We start from the raw sequence: 18,681 nt of genomic DNA, 5'->3' as shown, positions 1-18,681 counted from the left end.
AGCTCATGAGATAGAATAGCCTTGACTCTCGCCTAAACGGGACAACGCTGGATTCTGATCTTGATCGAATAAAAGGTTGCTAGAATGTTTAACATTTTAGATGAGCTGACAACTCTATTCAATGGATGATAGCTTTGACTCTCGCCTAAACGGGACACTGATATCAGTTTGTTGAAAACCTTGGAAATTATTTAGGATTGAATTTTTTAAGTATTTTCTCATATCATTCCTACTTGCTATGTGCTTATAATTTCTGAATTGTTTTTGTGTGTTAAACCATTATTTAATTTCTATTTGTTGATTTCTATTATTTTGTAGTATCCTGTTTTGTCAAAATGAATCCCATGTTATCACTGTTCACTGAAAACAAGCTGAATGGATCTAACTTTAATAAATGGAATGAGAACATTAATATTGCTCTCATAGGAGAAAGTGCCTTGTTTGTTTTAACTGAGCCGTCACCTGAAGTGCTTGGGGATAATGCATCCAAAGCTGTGAAAGAAAAGTATGAGCGTTGGCAGAAAGCAAATGAAAAAGCTCTATACTTTATGCTTTCTAGCATGGTTGACACCCTCAAAACTCGGTTTTCTAAAACTGAGAAGGCTGCTGAAGTTATGACGAAGTTAAATGAGCTATTCGGTAAGGCATCGCTTCAGTCACGCTTTGACGCGACTAAGAAGTACATCAATGCACGGATGGAACCTCATCAAAACGTGCGTGATCATGTTCTCCTCATGTCCAGTTATTTCCAAGAAGCCCAGGATCATGGTGCTGAAATGGACAGTGCTACTCAAGTTAGTCTTATCTTGAATAGCCTGACTCCAGCATTTCTACCATATACATCAAATTATGTCATGAATAAGAAGGAAATTGACTTTCATGAATTAGTCAATGACCTTCAAACTTATGAAAATTTGATTGGAGGACCCAAGAAGAAAGGGAGTAAACCTCACAATCCTGGTAATGGTAATGGGACGATGAAACCTGAAGCAAATGTCGCCTCTGCTTCAAAGCCCAAATCGAAGAAGAAGTGGAAGAACACCAAGAAGCGAGCCAAAGCCATGAAAAAGGCTGCTCCTTCTAGTGATGCTACACTTAAAGGAAAGTGTTTCCACTGCAATGAAAAAGGTCATTGGAAACCCCAGTGTCCTAAACTTCTTGCAAAGAAACAAAGTATTTCCATTAATAAACTTTAAGAGTTTAGTGAATTGTTATCCAATTGGATTTATGATTCTGGACTAACTTTGTTTATTTGTTTTCTTCTTCTGATTGGCAAAGCTACTTGAACTCAATTGAGTTGGATCAGAAAGCTGGACCAAGGGTGAAATCGTCCAGATGAAGATGAAGCTCTTCAATTTTTGAATTAATTGTTTTAGTTTAAAGACAATTTGGATTTCAAATTTTAGTTAGGGATATTTATCCCTGTTTCTCTCATATTGTTGCAATACATTTTTTTATTAATAAAGTTTTATTTTTTCGAAATTCACTATTGCACTTTATGGGATTGAGCTTCATTTAATTTATCTTCATCAATTATTACCACATTATATTTATCTGTTTGTATGTGTAAGTGTTTTTATTATTGATGCAAATTCTATAATATTTACAACTCTTCATAGAGTTATATTATATAAACACTAGAAATTATTTCTATGTTTATCAATAATTGTTAATTCTCATACAATTATTAAGAATTTGTTTAATAAAAGGATCTTATGATCTGATAGGGGTGGAGAAAAGTTAAGAAAACTATGCAGTTCAACGATCTTTTATATCTAATGAACTCTGGATAGTATTCAATTCCACATAAACTCTATCACACTAAGAGAATCATGATCTTTACAACCTTTAGGGGTGGATCATAATCTCTATATACTTAGGGGTGGAGGTTATCCATAGTACCCTATATGTATATTCTTAGGGGTGGAGTCCATTCCACAATTCCCTATGAAACACATATCTTCTTTAAACATGGAAGTAATATAATGAGTCAGCTATTGTCAATATAAATTCTTGATCTTGATTGTATGTTCCATTTCGTTTTTACTGTTGTAAGTAAAAGTTTGATACCTTTGAAAGTTCTTTGTTAAAGTTTCACACCACCTTAATTGAGTGGGAGAATTTTAAAGTTCTATACCCATCTTCATTAGGTTGATAATTGTGATAGGTACTTAAGAACACTACTGAAAAGCAAATCTAACCATTCACATGGATAGGTATAGCTTATCAGAATTATGAGAATAAGATAAAGAACTCTAGTTCAGTCCATTCGAATGACTTGAACCAAGAATTCTTAATCCTCATAAAATTTGATGGTATCTTAATTTTTATTACTTTAATCTCTGGCATGCATTTTTCACTTCAAATACTAGTTTGCTATGTTGATGACTTAGTCTTGACTTAAAGTCTCAGACTAATACAAAAGTCACAACTAGGTAACTCTCCAAACAATCAGAGGTTAAAAGTATTATTTAACCAGACATCTGCTATTGAGTGGGAGCTATCTGAGATGTAATCAAATAGGGAACATTAGAAGATATTCAAGAAAGATTTATGAAAGTGATCTATATGTCAGATATTAAGGACCTGTGTATCAGTTGTCTTTGTATCTCACCATCTAATTTCGAAATTCTATAAGATGGTGCTTACTTTGGGGGTGGAGGAATTATTGTATAATAATTCAAGCTCTACCAGAGAAGAACTATAACTTGGTCTATTCGAAAATACCAGAAAGTTATATCACTGAAGAAAAGTCTACACTGTATTATCTCAATTACATATTTTAAAATATGAGAGATATGTCTTCTGTTAATTCAGATGTACATTTAAAACAGTAAAGATTTCAGTATCCCTTGATGAGTAAAGCATATAGTAAAGGATGTTTCATAAGTGTATTTATGAACTAGTTTCCAGAAGTTTGGGTGGATTCAAATATACTACACTTGATCTGAAGATCAAGACATCAGATTGACCTATTTGCGCAGTTTGTTTTATATTAGTGCAAGTGGGAGTTTGTTAGGTTTTATGCCCTAATGTTAGGTTATTTTTAGTATTAATTTTAGATCAAGCTTAGTATATTTTTTAATTGAGTTTTAATCATGTTTGGAGCATTTTTACGTTTGTTATCTTTTATTTTTGCAGATTTAAAATAGAAGAAGATTAGAAAAATATCAGAGAAAAAGATGAGAAAAAAGATAAAAATATCTCACAAATATCATGATATTTAAAATAGAGAAAACTGTGCAAGAAAATAAAGCTGAAACTTCAAGCCTGAATTCGACTGTCTTCTGATTGGATTTTGGAAAAAGTCAAAACATAAAAGTTCTAGATCTCTCTTTTATCTTTCCGGAACATCTTGAATCGTTCAATTCCGAGCAATATTGAGAGAGTTATGGTCAAAAGACTATCAGTCAACGCAGCAGAAAAATCGCTTCCAACACGAGCCGCGGCATGGCTTTAGCATGCCGCGGCCCGCCTCCCTAAACAGCACAAAACTCGTATTTTTATCTCACGTGAGTGTTCGAGGTTTCCTAGTTCGAATGGGCATTTAACATGTGCGTTTTTCCATCTTTTTAGGCCCTGAATGCCTATATAAAGAGCAGAAGAGAGTTGATTTCATCAAGCAATTTTAGAGAGAAAAACAGAGAGAATACAGATGCAAAGTGGAAAGATCAACTGCAATATTGGAGGCATTCTTCAGAGGGTTTTCAGCATTCTTCTCTTCTCTATTTTTATCTCTTTTCTTAAAGTTAATATGTGTGATTGTGCTTTCATTGAACATGAGTAACTAAACACTTTAATTAGGGTTAGATGGATATTGTTTAACATTGTTTTATGGTTTTAATATGATTTATTTTTCCCCCTAATTTCTATGTATTTTATTTTATTTGTGCTTAATTACTTTTAATTGTCTGGCCACCAATTAACTGTTTATGATTTTGATGCGAGATCTGAGAAGTGAGTGTCAAATATGCTATAGTAGAATAGAACTGAATTTCGATATAGGACGAGAGTACCTATATGGTTTAGATAGCTTATAGGGTTTCTGTGTTTAATGCCTGTTGCATGTTAAATTTATCACGAGAGTAGAAAGTTTGCATGTAATTGAGGTTTATATATCTGAGAAGACTATAAATTACCTTAGTAAACCTGCTATTGCATAGGAATTAATATTAAGAAAACAATCATATTAGACCATATTCAATAGAAACAATTGAAATCGACACCCTAGTTTATTAACTATTAATTTTCTTGAATTGTTGCTTCCAACTATTTTTTTTCTTATACTTCATTGTTTTTTTTTTCCTATCTTTTATTTAATCAAATAGAAGTAAAGGTTTAATTTTAAAGTACTTAACTACACTCCATGTGGGATCGACCTCACTCCTAGTGAGTCTACTACTTGAAACGATACGTACACTTGCGTGTGCAAAATTATCGCAATAAGTTTTTGGCGCCGCTGCCGGGGAGTGTTAGTTAATATTATTAAAAATTAAATTTTGTTCTAATTTGGTTTTTCTTTTTAGTTTTAGTATTATTTTTTTTTTTTCAAATTTTTATCTTTTTAGTACTAATTTAGTTTTTTTTATTATTTTACTAATGTTTTATTGATGAGCTTGACCTGCAAGGTAAATCCAGATGCTATATCTTGAGGATTTTGCCCAACAACATAATGAACCATTCTATTCTGCTTGGAGGAGATTTAAAGAGTATGGAGAGAGATGTTATCCCACTTTCTCAAGTGGGTGTTTTACGTGGCTCTTTTATAGTAGACTTAATAATGAAACAAGAAGTTGGGTTGATTATGGAGCAGAGGCAACTGGAGCGCCTCTATTAATGAGAGGCTATGACGTAATCGATCTATTGAATAATATGGCAGATTTTGATTATGACTGGCATTGGGATCCATCACTTCAGGGTTGGAGTCACCAATACCCACCTTATGGCCCAAATTCATCTCAACAAACTGAAAAAGAGGAGCAACTACTAGCACTTATGCAATCACTTCCAGGAGAGATTAATCGCTTAACAGACATGGTGAGATCCTTATGCGATAATTCAGTGGCTCATGATTCAAAATGTAATAACTCCAATAATGAAAGTTACGAGAGTTATTGCTACAATGAAGAAGGGTCATTAGTTGAATACAAGGAAGACAATGAGCCTACAATTGAAGATCAAGATCCTTGTGAAGAAGAACTCATTGAATATGAAATCACAAGTGAGGGTATGAATAGCCATGTGGGGAGTGAGCAACAAGAAGAAGGGTTGTTAGATGAAAGTGTAGATAGTGTGACATTGGAGGATGAGGAAGAACATGGCATCATTGATTCGACTTCATCAATGATATTGACAAATAAACCACCACTGAATCCATATATTTCATCAACACCATATTATATCCTCTGCGAGCTACGAAAGGCTTCTCCCCAAGCACATCATCCAAAGTCTTATGTTGTTGGTGCTGATTTTGGTTCAAACTCATCGCTTGCCAAGCTTGAAGGCAAGTACAACAACAATTTTCAAGTTGTCTTGCATGACGCTTATTATGGGCGTCAACCGCTTATTGATGTGGCACCCAGGTAAGTTTCCTTTCCTTTTTCTTTAATGTCACATTGGGGACAATGTGTCACTTTAGTTTGGGGGGAGGAGTGACTTAATTTTTATTTTGAGTTTTTTTTTTTAAGTTTTATGTCTTTTAATTTTTAATTTTTAGTTTTTAGTTTTTAATGTTTTGAGTCAATTTTCTTAATGTGAGCCAATTTAAAAGTAGGTAGATAGCATGATTTGAAAATTTTATTTATTTTTTTTTGAAAAATCCGTGTGCTTTGTGATATTACATTCTTGACTAATTTCAATTTTATACTTGAAAGAACATGGAATCATATTAGGTAATTTGCTAGTAATTGAATTATTTTATGTATGCTGATTCTGAAATGTAGAAAGTTGTTTGAAATAAATTCTAGAACTTGCTTGCTTGCTATTTGAGGCGAAATAATAAATTATGCATGACTAGGAAAGTGATTTAGGCAATTTTTGGATCGATTGTGCCTTTCAAGCCATCCCTTATATTTTATCCTATTTACCCTTTTTGAGCCTTAACCTATTCTTTGTTCTACACATATTGAGCCTAAAAAGATAAACCCATGAATATCCAAAATTTCAACCCTAATTATACCGTAAGTAGATCGTTAGTTTGGGGGAATTTGGATGGGAAATTTGTTGTATGTGTGTGGAAAAGGTGTGAAAATTGAGAGAATATAAAAAAAATTAATTGGCAACAACTTGAAAAAACTAGTGTCAAATTCAAAAAAAAAAAAATATAAAGCTGTTGCAATCTTGTTGAAAAAAAAAACAAGAAAAAAAAAAAGATTTCTTTCATACAATTAGAAAAAGAGGTATTGGGATTGTGTGAAAAATATTTTGGGTGACATGATTGGAGAAGCTTATGGTATAGTAAAGCCTAAACGACCATTTCAACTACCTTTACCCTAAGCCTAACAATACAAGCCTAGAAAGACCTTCTGATTCTTAGTTGTGCATTAATCTATATTAGTGGAGAATAGTAAGTATTGCAAGCATATGGAATTCTGGGTTAATGGATTGATGATTGTAATTGGCATGCATAAAGTGGTTTAATTGTTAGTTAATTGCATTATATGGTTTTATGAGCTAAATGAAAATAAATTGAAATCTGTCAAGGGTGTAATTGAGCTGAAATTCTGGATTATATGCATACGTGAATTTTTCCATAATCATGTTATTGAAGCTACTTGAAAATTACTCATGTTTTGGAGATTGACTTGTTTAATGTTTATTTAGTGTTTTACTCGAGGACGAGTAAAAGCTTAGTTTGGGGGAATTTGTTAGGTTATTTTAAGTATTAATTTTAGATCAAGCTTAGTATATTTTTTAATTGAGTTTTAATCATGTTTGGAGCATTTTTACGTTTGTTATCTTTTATTTTTGCAGATTTAAAATAGAAGAAGATTAGAAAAATATCAGAGAAAAAGATGAGAAAAAAGATAAAAATATCTCACAAATATCATGATATTTAAAATAGAGAAAACTGTGCAAGAAAATAAAGCTGAAACTTCAAGCCTGAATTCGACTGTCTTCTGATTGGATTTTGGAAAAAGTCAAAACATAAAAGTTCTAGATCTCTCTTTTATCTTTCCGGAACATCTTGAATCGTTCAATTCCGAGCAATATTGAGAGAGTTATGGTCAAAAGACTATCAGTCGACGCAGCAGAAAAATCGCTTCCAACACGAGCCGCGGCATGGCTTTAGCATGCCGCGGCCCGCCTCCCTAAACAGCACAAAACTCGTATTTTTATCTCACGTGAGTGTTCGAGGTTTCCTAGTTCGAATGGGCATTTAACATGTGCGTTTTTCCATCTTTTTAGGCCCTGAATGCCTATATAAAGAGCAGAAGAGAGTTGATTTCATCAAGCAATTTTAGAGAGAAAAACAGAGAGAATACAGATGCAAAGTGGAAAGATCAACTGCAATATTGGAGGCATTCTTCAGAGGGTTTTCAGCATTCTTCTCTTCTCTATTTTTATCTCTTTTCTTAAAGTTAATATGTGTGATTGTGCTTTCATTGAACATGAGTAACTAAACACTTTAATTAGGGTTAGATGGATATTGTTTAACATTGTTTTATGGTTTTAATATGATTTATTTTTCCCCCTAATTTCTATGTATTTTATTTTATTTGTGCTTAATTACTTTTAATTGTCTGGCCACCAATTAACTGTTTATGATTTTGATGCGAGATCTGAGAAGTGAGTGTCAAATATGCTATAGTAGAATAGAACTGAATTTCGATATAGGACGAGAGTACCTATATGGTTTAGATAGCTTATAGGGTTTCTGTGTTTAATGCCTGTTGCATGTTAAATTTATCACGAGAGTAGAAAGTTTGCATGTAATTGAGGTTTATATATCTGAGAAGACTATAAATTACCTTAGTAAACCTGCTATTGCATAGGAATTAATATTAAGAAAACAATCATATTAGACCATATTCAATAGAAACAATTGAAATCGACACCCTAGTTTATTAACTATTAATTTTCTTGAATTGTTGCTTCCAACTATTTTTTTTCTTATACTTCATTGTTTTTTTTTTCCTATCTTTTATTTAATCAAATAGAAGTAAAGGTTTAATTTTAAAGTACTTAACTACACTCCATGTGGGATCGACCTCACTCCTAGTGAGTCTACTACTTGAAACGATACGTACACTTGCGTGTGCAAAATTATCGCAACACCTAAATAAAACTCTTTACAATCTTATTAGTAATCAACATAAGAAATTTGAAGTGATTGATGTTTGCATGAATTCTACATGCTAATGGTTTAATATGTTTATTACATTCATACACACAAAATCAGTTAAATCCAGATCATATGTTTATTCACAATTACAGTATCGTCAACACAGTGGAATGTGATTGTGATCATATGAATCAAAAGTTTTGGTCCCTGTTTCATCAGTGTTATTGGATTTACACTAATGTGATAATCAGCGATGATGTGTACTTACACTTGGAGTAAGTGTTATGTTCTTTCCAGGACATTAGTAAAGTATACTAGTTTCGAATGTATGGAGTATACATTGGACTGGACCGATATTGCAACTAAGTTAAGATATTACAAACTTACCGTTATACATATCTTTCCAAGTCAACATCAATAGTTGATCTTAAGATTAAAAGAATCTAAATCCTGATATGCTTGGGCTCAACTCAGGAGTGCTATTCATGTTCTTTGATTTATTAGTTAAGCCTACTTTTGGGTCAGGGTGATACGTATATTTTGGGAACATGATAGTATGATTGAGTGGGAGTGCTAAACATAAATATGGAATCTATAGCTTCTACTGGTGTATAGAAGTTAAGTGATGATTCCCTTCGAGCTTAGCAAATAGAAGTAAATGGATGAGCTCTTGTTTAACTGACTAATTATTAGATCACTAAACACCATTTACAGGTAGCTAAGTGTTTTAAGGGGCAAAATACATTGAGGGGTGAGAACGGTAAAGAAATCCCATCTCGATGTAAATCATCTATATAGAGGATCTTTAAATCACAATAAGATTATAACAATGGTTAAATGAGATAGTATATTGGTATCGTGAAACATACAATATGCTCTATATAAGTCTGAGAGTGCAATTCTAAGTTCTAAGAGTGGATTCAACGAAGAATTAATAAGTAGGAATTTACTTGGTAAATTTGGTTCACTTATTGGAAGCTCAGCATATAGATCCATGGTCCCCATTCTAGTTGAGAACATTCTGCTTGTAAGACTCATTAATTGATTCGTGATTGATCAATTATAATTCTAAAGTTAGACTATGTCTAATTTTATGAATTTTCACTAAGCAGGGGTGAAATTGTAAGGAAAAGAGTTTTCTAGGTTTATTTATTTATTAATAGACTTTATATGTCTAATTAATAATTAAATCAAATGACAATATTATTTAATAATGTATTTTAATTATTAAATAATTAGTTTTGGCATTTAAAAGGTTAGAATTGGAAAATTGGCGTTTTTGAGAAAATAGAGATAAAATTTGATAAAATTGCAAAATTAAGTAAGGCCCAATAACACCATATGGCCGGCAACTTAATGATGATTTTTCAAATTATTATTTTCATTATTTTAATGCCAAATAATTCTAAACCTAGACCTAGTAGTTGCCTATAAATAGAAAGTGATGGCTCAGTCAAATCACAAGTTTTCAACAAGCCTTTCTGACAGAAATTTCTCTCTTCAGAAAACTGAGCCTTCCTCACTCTCTACCTTGGCCGAAATACCTCTCTCTCTTTTCCCTTCATCTTTTTCGTGACCCTAGTGAAAGAGTAAGTGCCCACACACAGCAAGCAGTAACTCAATCATAGATTGGAAGACTGTGAAGGATCAAAGCTTGAAGAAGAAGGAGATTCGGGCTCAGATCTTGATTATAATCTGCTACAGAAAGGAATCAAGGGTTAGAGATCTGAGTGGAAGGAGACATTTATTCCGCTGCATCAATGTAAGGTTTTCTTAACTTTATATGTGTTTATTTATCGTTTTAGAAAGTTCATATTTAGGATGTTAATAAACATACTTGTGAGTAGATCTAAGATCCTGGTAAAATAATTCCCAACAAATCATTGAGACAAACACTTAAAAGATGCCGTGGTAGCCAAGGCTTAGACACTTCTTCTTTGTCAGTCGAAGTGGATTCCCAACTCTCAGTTTCTGATGATTCTTCGGATTCTGATGGTATCATTGACAATGCAGCGGTGATTGCAATGCAATCCCGCTACTCATCATGAAACTCCTCAGTTGGAATGCACGAGGTTTGGGGAATCCGAGTGCATTTTGTCGTCTACAATTGCTTGTTAGTGAGCAATCTCCTCAGGTGTTATTTTTAATGGAAACAAAGTTATGTGATGGTGCTCTTTCTCGTTTTAAATTGTCTTTAAATTTTAATAATGGTCTAGAAGTGTCTAGGGTGGGTTTGAAGGGTGGTATAATGTTATTATGGAAGGATGGTGTTGATGTAACTCTTTTATCTATGAATACAAATCATTTTGATTGTTATGTCTTGTTTGATGATGGCCCCCGTTGGCATCTTTCTGCAATTTATGGATATCCTGAAGCAATCAACAAAAAACATACATGGGCTTTAATTAGACGTCTTGCTGATGTTTCTCCTCTTGATCCATGGCTTTTAATTGGTGATATAAATGAAATTTTCGCACAAGAACACAAAAGTTATGGACCATTAAGACCTGATAATCAAATGCAAGCATTTCGATCAACTATGGACCAATGTTTCTTGAATGCTTTACCTGTTCTCGGAGATGATTTTACTTGGGCAAAGAACAGGAAAAGAGGTACAGGTTTAAAAGATAGAATTGATTGGTGCTTAATCAATAATGTTTGGAAAGATTCTTTAGTACATCCAATTCTAACTCACTTGGATTACTATGGATCTGACCATAGAGTTCTAAGTACTGAAATAGATTTTTCTCAACAACAAGTCCCAGCAATTAGAAGGAAATCTCGGTTTCGATTTGAGAAAATATGGCTTAAAGATGAAGAATGCTGTGATATTATTTCTCGTTGCTGGTTTTCTGCAGATCACTTAGATCCGGCTGCTGGTTTTCGTGAGTGTGTGGAGAGGTGTTCGAAACAACTACAAGACTGGCATATTAAGAAATATGGCAAGATGAAAAAAAAAAGATTTCCAAAGCTCAGAAAGAAGTCTCTCGTTTGAACTCTGTTGCTTCAATTACTGATCTGGAGCCGGCTGCTACTGCTGCCCATGTACAAGCCGTGCAATCTGCTGAATGTATACTTGAAGAATTATTGGCCAATGAGGAACAATATTGGCATCAACGTTCTCGAGTTGAATGGTTACAATCGGGTGATCGAAATACAAAATTTTTTCATTCAAAAGCTTCAGCTAGACGTTCAAACAACAAAATTAAAGAGTTGCGAGATGCTGGTGGTTCTGTGATAACTTCTAAGGATGGTATAGCTCATTTGGTTGCTGATTATTTTTCTAAGCTTTTTACAGCAGCTGATGAGGATCATTGGTCACTTTCTCATGTGTTGTCCACCATTCCAACAACAATCTCTCCTCAACAAAATGACTCTTTGCTGCTGGAATTTACTGGTCCTGAAGTTTATGCTGCATTAAAGTCCATGGGATCGGATAAGAGTCCTGGGGTGGATGGTTTATCAGCTATGTTTTACCAAAATTATTGGAATATAGTTGGTGATCTTGTGACAAAGGTTGTTCTCAATGTTCTAAATCATTGTGGGAGTCCAGAAGCTTTCAACAAAACTTTGATCACTTTAATTCCAAAGATAAAAAAACCAAAAGAGATGAAGGATTTTCGACCAATCAGTCTTTGTAACGTCATTTATAAGATCATCTCTAAGATGTTGGCAACCCGTTTCAAAGAGGTTCTTCCCTCAGTTATCTCGAAAACTCAAAGTGCATTCCTTTCCAACAGATTGATTACAGATAACATTCTTGTTGCTTTTGAATTGATTCATAATTTAAAGCATAGAAAGAGAGGTTCTAATGGTTATGCAACCCTTAAGCTTGATATGAGCAAAGCTTTTGATAGGGTTGAATGGTCTTTCATTGCTGCGGTTATGAGCAAGATGGGTTTTAACATTAGATGGATCTCACTAATCATGTCTTGTTTGCATACCAATTCTTTCTCTTTCATTATCAATGGTGAGGTTACGGGTTTAGTTACTCCTCAGCGTGGTCTACGACAAGGTGATCCACTCTCTCCATACCTATTTTTAATTTGTTCTGAAGACTACTTAAATATGAAGAACAAATTGGTCGATTGAAAGGGCTGGCTGTTTCTCGTCATTCTCCAACCATCTCACATCTGTTATTTGCGGATGACAGTTTGTTGTTTTGTCAAGCAAACGATAGATCTTGTGGAGCTATTAAAAGAGCACTTGACATTTATCATCGAGCTTCTGGGCAACAATTAAATGCAGACAAATCCGTAATGTCTTTCTCACCTAATACACTTGAGTCTGTTCAAAACTCATTCCAACAGATCTTGGGTATGCCAATATGTGAATGTCACGAATCTTATTTAGGCTTACCTGCATACAGTGAGCGTGACAAATCTCAATTGTTTAGTAACATCAAAGAAAAGATATGGAAACTTATGCATGCATGGAATGACAAGATCTTTTCTATAGGTGGCAAGGAAGTGTTGTTAAAAGCTGTTGTGCAATCTATTCCAACTTACGCAATGAGTTGCTTCCGTTTATCTGCTAAATTTTGCAAGGAAATTGAAGCTATGATGGCGAGATTTTGGTGGGGCTCTACTTCTGACAACAAGGAAATTCATTGGAAAAAGTGGAGGTTTCTTTGTAAATCAAAGGGTAGTGGTGGTATGGGGTTTAGATCTTTTGTACACTTCAACCAAGCTTTATTGGCAAAGCAAGCTTGGCGGATTTTCCAAAATCCTGATAGTTTACTCAGCGTGTTTTGAAAGGTCGTTATTTTTCTCGCTCTGATTTTATGACAGCTACGGGTGGGGGTCTGAGTTCTATCACTTGGCAGGGTATTGTATGGGGTAGGGAATTGCTCGCTAAAGGTTTAAGGCTGAAAGTGGGTACTGGTAGTAGTATTAGCTGTGTTGATGACTCATGGATACCAGGTCACAAGAGTTTTAAGCCTTATTGCTACACTGGTGATCATTCAAATGTTGTTGCAGATTACATTACATCTAATAGGGAATGGAACTTGGAGTTATTGAACACTCATTTTTCTCCACATGATGTGGAACATATTCTTACAATTCCATTGTCCTTCCTTCCAACTAATGATAGATGGATTTGGCACTATGATGTTTCAGGAGATTATTCAGTTAGCACTGCTTACAACTTTGCAAGTTCATTAGAAGAAGATGATATATCTTCCTGTTCACACACGCAGGAGACATGGTGGAAGTCTTTTTGGGGTTTAAATCTGCCATCTAAAGTAAAGATTTTTGGTTGAAAAGTCATCCAATCTTCCATACCAGTTGCAAAATCTCTCTATCATAAAAAAATCTTAACTTCTGCAACTTGTTCTCTGTGTTCAAGGGCATGGGAATCCATAGGGCATGCTCTATTTTCTTGCTGTCATGCTAAAGATGTTTGGACACTTTCTGGTTTTATTATTGATTTCTCGAATGCAGATCACATGAGCGATGGTGATTATCTTATGCATTTGTCCACAATCTATAGCAAACAAGACCTGGAATGTATACTCTGCCTGATGTGGTTTATCTGGTCTAACCGAAACAGCTACATCCATGGTAAAAAGGTTAAGACATCTATCCAAATGGTGACACAATCAGCTGCATATTTACAGCAATTTCAGAGTGCTAATTATGCTGCAAAACCAGCTACTTCCACACCAGTAGGTGGTCTTCGCACCAGTCCAATTCCAACTGCTAAATGGCAGCCTCCTCCAGAGAACAATTACAAGTTAAATGTGGATGCAGCTTTGGATTCTTCGAGGAGTAAAATTGGAATTGGTGTGATTGTTCGAAATTCGGCTGGCCAAGTTGTGGGAGCAATGTCTAAACCAGCAGTGGGTAATTTTAAGTCACAGGAAATGGAGGCAAAAGCAATGTTTGTTGGTCTCTCGTGGGCTAAGCAATATCAAATTCCTATTGACTATGTGGAAACTGATTGCCTAATGCTTGTTAATAATTTGAATGGATGTATTTCACATAATTCGAGTTTCTTTGGTTTGGTTTCTGATGTAACTTTTCATTTATCCTCTTTCTCTAATGTTTGTGTTTCTCATGTTAAGAGAGACGCTAACCAAGCCGCTCATAGTTTGGCCAAACAAGCATTACAGCTGGATAATGATTGTATGTGGTTAGGGGAGATTCCTTCTACCATCTTCTCTGTTGTTGTAAACAACTCTTTGTGATTTATAATAACAGACTATTTCTCAAAAAAAAAAAAAAGTAAAAAAAATAAAAAACAGTACACATATATAGTAAAGAAAAAAAAACTAAAAAAATGTAATATTTCTATTAAAACAGTAAAATTGAAATAAAATAAGAAAAAACAATATGTGGTGTAAATTTCTCTTAATTAATCCTAATGGCCGAACCCTAGTGGGCCTTACAGGATTTTAAGTTTGCTATTTTATTTCAAATTTATCTTTCTCTTTTCACAAATGCCATCTTTTAATTATAATTCTATAAATGTGAAATCTAACTATTTAATAATTATATCACTACTAAAATATTAGGCTATCTCGCACTCCAATCTCGACGGTACCGTGTGCAATTGCTGAGATAAATACCAATGTCGGCGGTTTTCATTAGATATGTTGTCATTGATAATTCATTAATTTTTTTTTTTTATAAAAAATTGATTACGAAATCCAATTTCGACGGTCCAAGTTGGAGATTGGGCCTATATTTAAAAACCATTCATAAAAGTAAGGGATTTTTTCAATAATATACTTAAAATATAAATTATTTACAAAAATACCTTAATAAATCTCAATTGTAATAATACCTTGCCACGTCATTAAAAAATACCTTAATTTTAAAATAATATACCTGAAACGAAATTAATCCCAAATTCCGCTTTTTTTATTATTTTCTCGGGTTTTCAAAAGTAACCTTTTGGTTACTTATAATGCTGATAAGAAACTAATTAGTTACTTTTATGTTTTAAAAAAAAAAAACTTCTTTTTTAAATTATATAATTTGAGATACAATTTGGTTACTTCTAAAATTTTATTTGTAAACATCTTAATAATCTATAGCTATTTTTAAGTTATATTGTGCTATCTTATTATTTAAAATACATTTGGGTAACTTTAAAGTTTATTTTCAAAACTAATAAGTTTGCCATATAATATAATAAGCTATTATATTTTTAAAAATAGTAAGCATATATATGAAATAGTTTTATTTAGTATACTTCATAATAATATTCAAATAAAACTATGTAACATACATTTAGTCACTCATTTTTTTTTTATTAATAAGTATTTTAAATTTTAAAAATAAATTTGATTTGTTAACTAAATAAAAGTTGTAGAATGGTAACTAAACAGTATATAATTTGAGATACATTTTTTGTTCTTCTAAAACTTATTTGTATGCATCTTAATAATAAGTCAGTTATTTTTATGTAATATTATAACATTTTATTATTTAAAATACATTTGAGTAACCTTCAAATTTATTTTATTGTAGAAAGAGTAGAAACTAATTACAAATTAAGTTTTCTTTAATATATAATATAATAGTAACCAATTAGTATATGATTGGTATCATGGCTACCTCAATAGTTTTTTTTTTTTTTTTTTTTTAAATAATAAAAAAAATATATATGTTCTCATATCTTAAAATAATCACATTAAAGAGTAAATCACGATAATGTTTTTTTTTAACTTAAATGAGCAATGATATGGTTAGAAAAATAATTTTAAAAATATGGTTACTTTTTGGTTAACTAAATGAAAAAAAAAAAAAAACTACTTTTCAGTATGGTCATTTTGACGTGTAAGAAAAATATGTATTTTCTCATCGTCGCCATAATTAATAGTAACTATTTAGTTGCTTATGATACCGACAGTGAAACCTAGAGGCTAGAAATAACTATGAAGTTACTTTTCCACATAACATAAAAATGATTCATTCTTTTATTAATATGTATTTTTTTATTGATAAAAAAAAATCCAGTTGTTTACGATGTCAATAAAAAATATTGTGATATCAAGATTTTTAGTGGAGACTGATGATATTTTAATTTATAAATTAACATAATAGTAATTAGTTACTTGTTTATAAAAATTTTAATTTTATAATTATAAATTGTTGAAATGTAACTAATAAGTATATAATTGATACGGTAAGCAATTAAATAGTGACTTTAATTTTGAAAAAAGTGAAAAAAATACATACTTTTTACGTTTTAAAATAATCACATTAACAAGTAAATGACAATGATAATATTTTTGAAATTAATAATGTAATCAAAAATTATTTTTAAAATTAGAAACGAAATAGAAATTGATAATGTTAGAGAGATAAAGAAATAAGTGAAAGATAAAAGAAAAAGAAATAAAAATTAATAGGAATGCAACATGTATGTATATGCTAAGTAAAATCAAACCAACAGCAAAAAAGTTAAAAAGGAAAAAAACAAACTTATGACCGATAAATTACGGTACTTTATAATGGGCAAAGTTATTTGTGTAATTTAATTGTAAAATACGTGTATAGATGTAAATTATCCTAAAAGTAAGTGCATTTTAATGGGGGGTTTTTGATTAATGGATTTTTCTCTATCTTCTTCCTTCTTCCATCCTAAACAGTCAGCACCCTTCTTTCATCAAAAAAAAAAAAAACCAGCCGCACGCCTCGTTCGTCGCACAGCCGCCGCCGTCCTCCACACCTTTGGTAATTTTTGTTTATAGTTTTGATGATTTTAAGTAATTTAGCTTCAATAAAGAAAAAGGAATTGATTCTTTGAAGCTTTGTCCAGGTCAAATTTTGATTATTGATTCTTTGATTTCTGTTGATCATTTTGTTGTTATGATTTTGTAGTGGAATGATACGATATGAAGAAATCTTATTTTGGAGGCAGATTTTTGTTGCTTGCTAGGTAATTTCTGAAATCTCGTCGTCGAGATAAGTGAAGGATCGATCGCCGAGGTTTGAGTGGCAGCCACTGCCTTGGACTGGTGAGAGCATTAGGAAGATCTCTGGTGGTGGTGGACTTTCCAACTTTATCTGTTCCACAAAAATGAGAAAATTAACACTCAATCAGTGAGAAATCAAATTCAGGTGATTGATTACAACGATTTTCATTTCTCAAGACTTGGAATCATGAAATTGTGACTGGATCGTCGTCAAGACCAGACCCAGTAAACTGTTATTGGTTCTTCAATTCATAAATATTTTCTTTGATTTGAAATACGAGAAAACTGTTAATGATATCTACTTTCTACCAGAGAAATCGAAGATAAAGTAAGCTTATACTAGCAAGTGAAATATGAGAAAATTGAGACACAACCTGAGAAACTGAGGTTAGTTGATATGCTATATGGATTTTCTATCTCTGTTATGCTATTAATGCAACTTAACTTGTAAATTTCTATTTTATGGTTTTAATAAACTAGTATATTAGCAACTTGCATACATTTATTTTATTTTTAATATTTTCAAGAAAAAATTAAGGTTACCTTCTTCAAATGTTAATTGAGTTCAGTATTGCCCCTTTCATTTTAAATATCCTTCCTATCAATAATTTGCACTAAGAAACAGGAAAGATATGTTATGAACACTGTAAATATTAATTTAGCCATAATTAATTCATAAAAATTAAACAATAGAATTATAAATTAGCGGAAGCATACCGGTGACCATTAAATCGCTTAGAGAAAGGTACGATCTTCCAATTTTGCAGTGAAATATTTCTCACTATTACCGTTTATATTATCAACTGACAAAACTGTTAGTAATATTTATTGGCTATTTTTATTTGGCACCTCATCAAATTAGAAATTATCCTGATAGTATCCACATATTAAAATCATGAAAATCATGCACTTAAGTTATAAACTTTATTTCAAAATAGACCACATAAATTTTAATTATTTATTTGATGACCCAACACACATCTATATCTACTAGCAAAAAATTACGTGCGAGGCACGTATACTAAATTTTATGTTAGTTTTTTTCTACGTTATTAAAAAGTGATACAATTAAAAATAATATATATATATTATTAGTTATTAGGTTAAATATCATTACCCTGTGTCCATTTTTAAGAAAAAAATATATATTTATGAAATAATAATTTGTTGCAACGGGTGTACAGGAAAAATTCGGAAAATATAGCATTTATTAGTAGAGTATTGACAATTTCAACAGTAAATTAACTGATTGTATACTTTTTTGTCTGCTAACATTAAGTATTTGATATTTGAGTGGTGAACTCTTATTTGTCCGCTTTTCAAATTTTTCTAACACTCTCATTTTATTCTTCCAACTTTCTGTAGTTGGAGTGATGTCCTTAATTGTTGTATATAGTGTAGTCATTTATTCACCTGTTTTCAAATAAAACAATAGATATACAAAATAAAATATATAATTAAGCTCATA

General features: G+C 32.2%; 1 long non-coding RNA gene across 2 annotated transcripts; it reads left to right on the top strand.

Moving 5' to 3' along the window:
• The first annotated feature begins 16,810 nt into the window (after positions 1-16,810).
• LOC115710140 (uncharacterized) lies at positions 16,811-17,772 on the top strand. Of its 2 annotated transcripts, none has more exons than XR_009686947.1 (3): positions 16,811-16,971; positions 17,119-17,358; positions 17,526-17,772. It is a non-coding gene; the product is annotated as an uncharacterized LOC115710140 (long non-coding RNA). The 2 variants fall into 2 exon arrangements; XR_004010353.2 differs by having other exon boundaries at positions 17,119-17,438.
• Positions 17,773-18,681: the final 909 nt, after the last annotated feature.

Source organism: Cannabis sativa, chromosome 3 (assembly GCF_029168945.1).
Source record: "Cannabis sativa cultivar Pink pepper isolate KNU-18-1 chromosome 3, ASM2916894v1, whole genome shotgun sequence".
Classification (NCBI taxonomy): domain Eukaryota; kingdom Viridiplantae; phylum Streptophyta; class Magnoliopsida; order Rosales; family Cannabaceae; genus Cannabis; species Cannabis sativa.
Note: the sequence above shows the minus strand (reverse complement) of the source record. Positions and strands in the feature narration are given on the sequence as shown.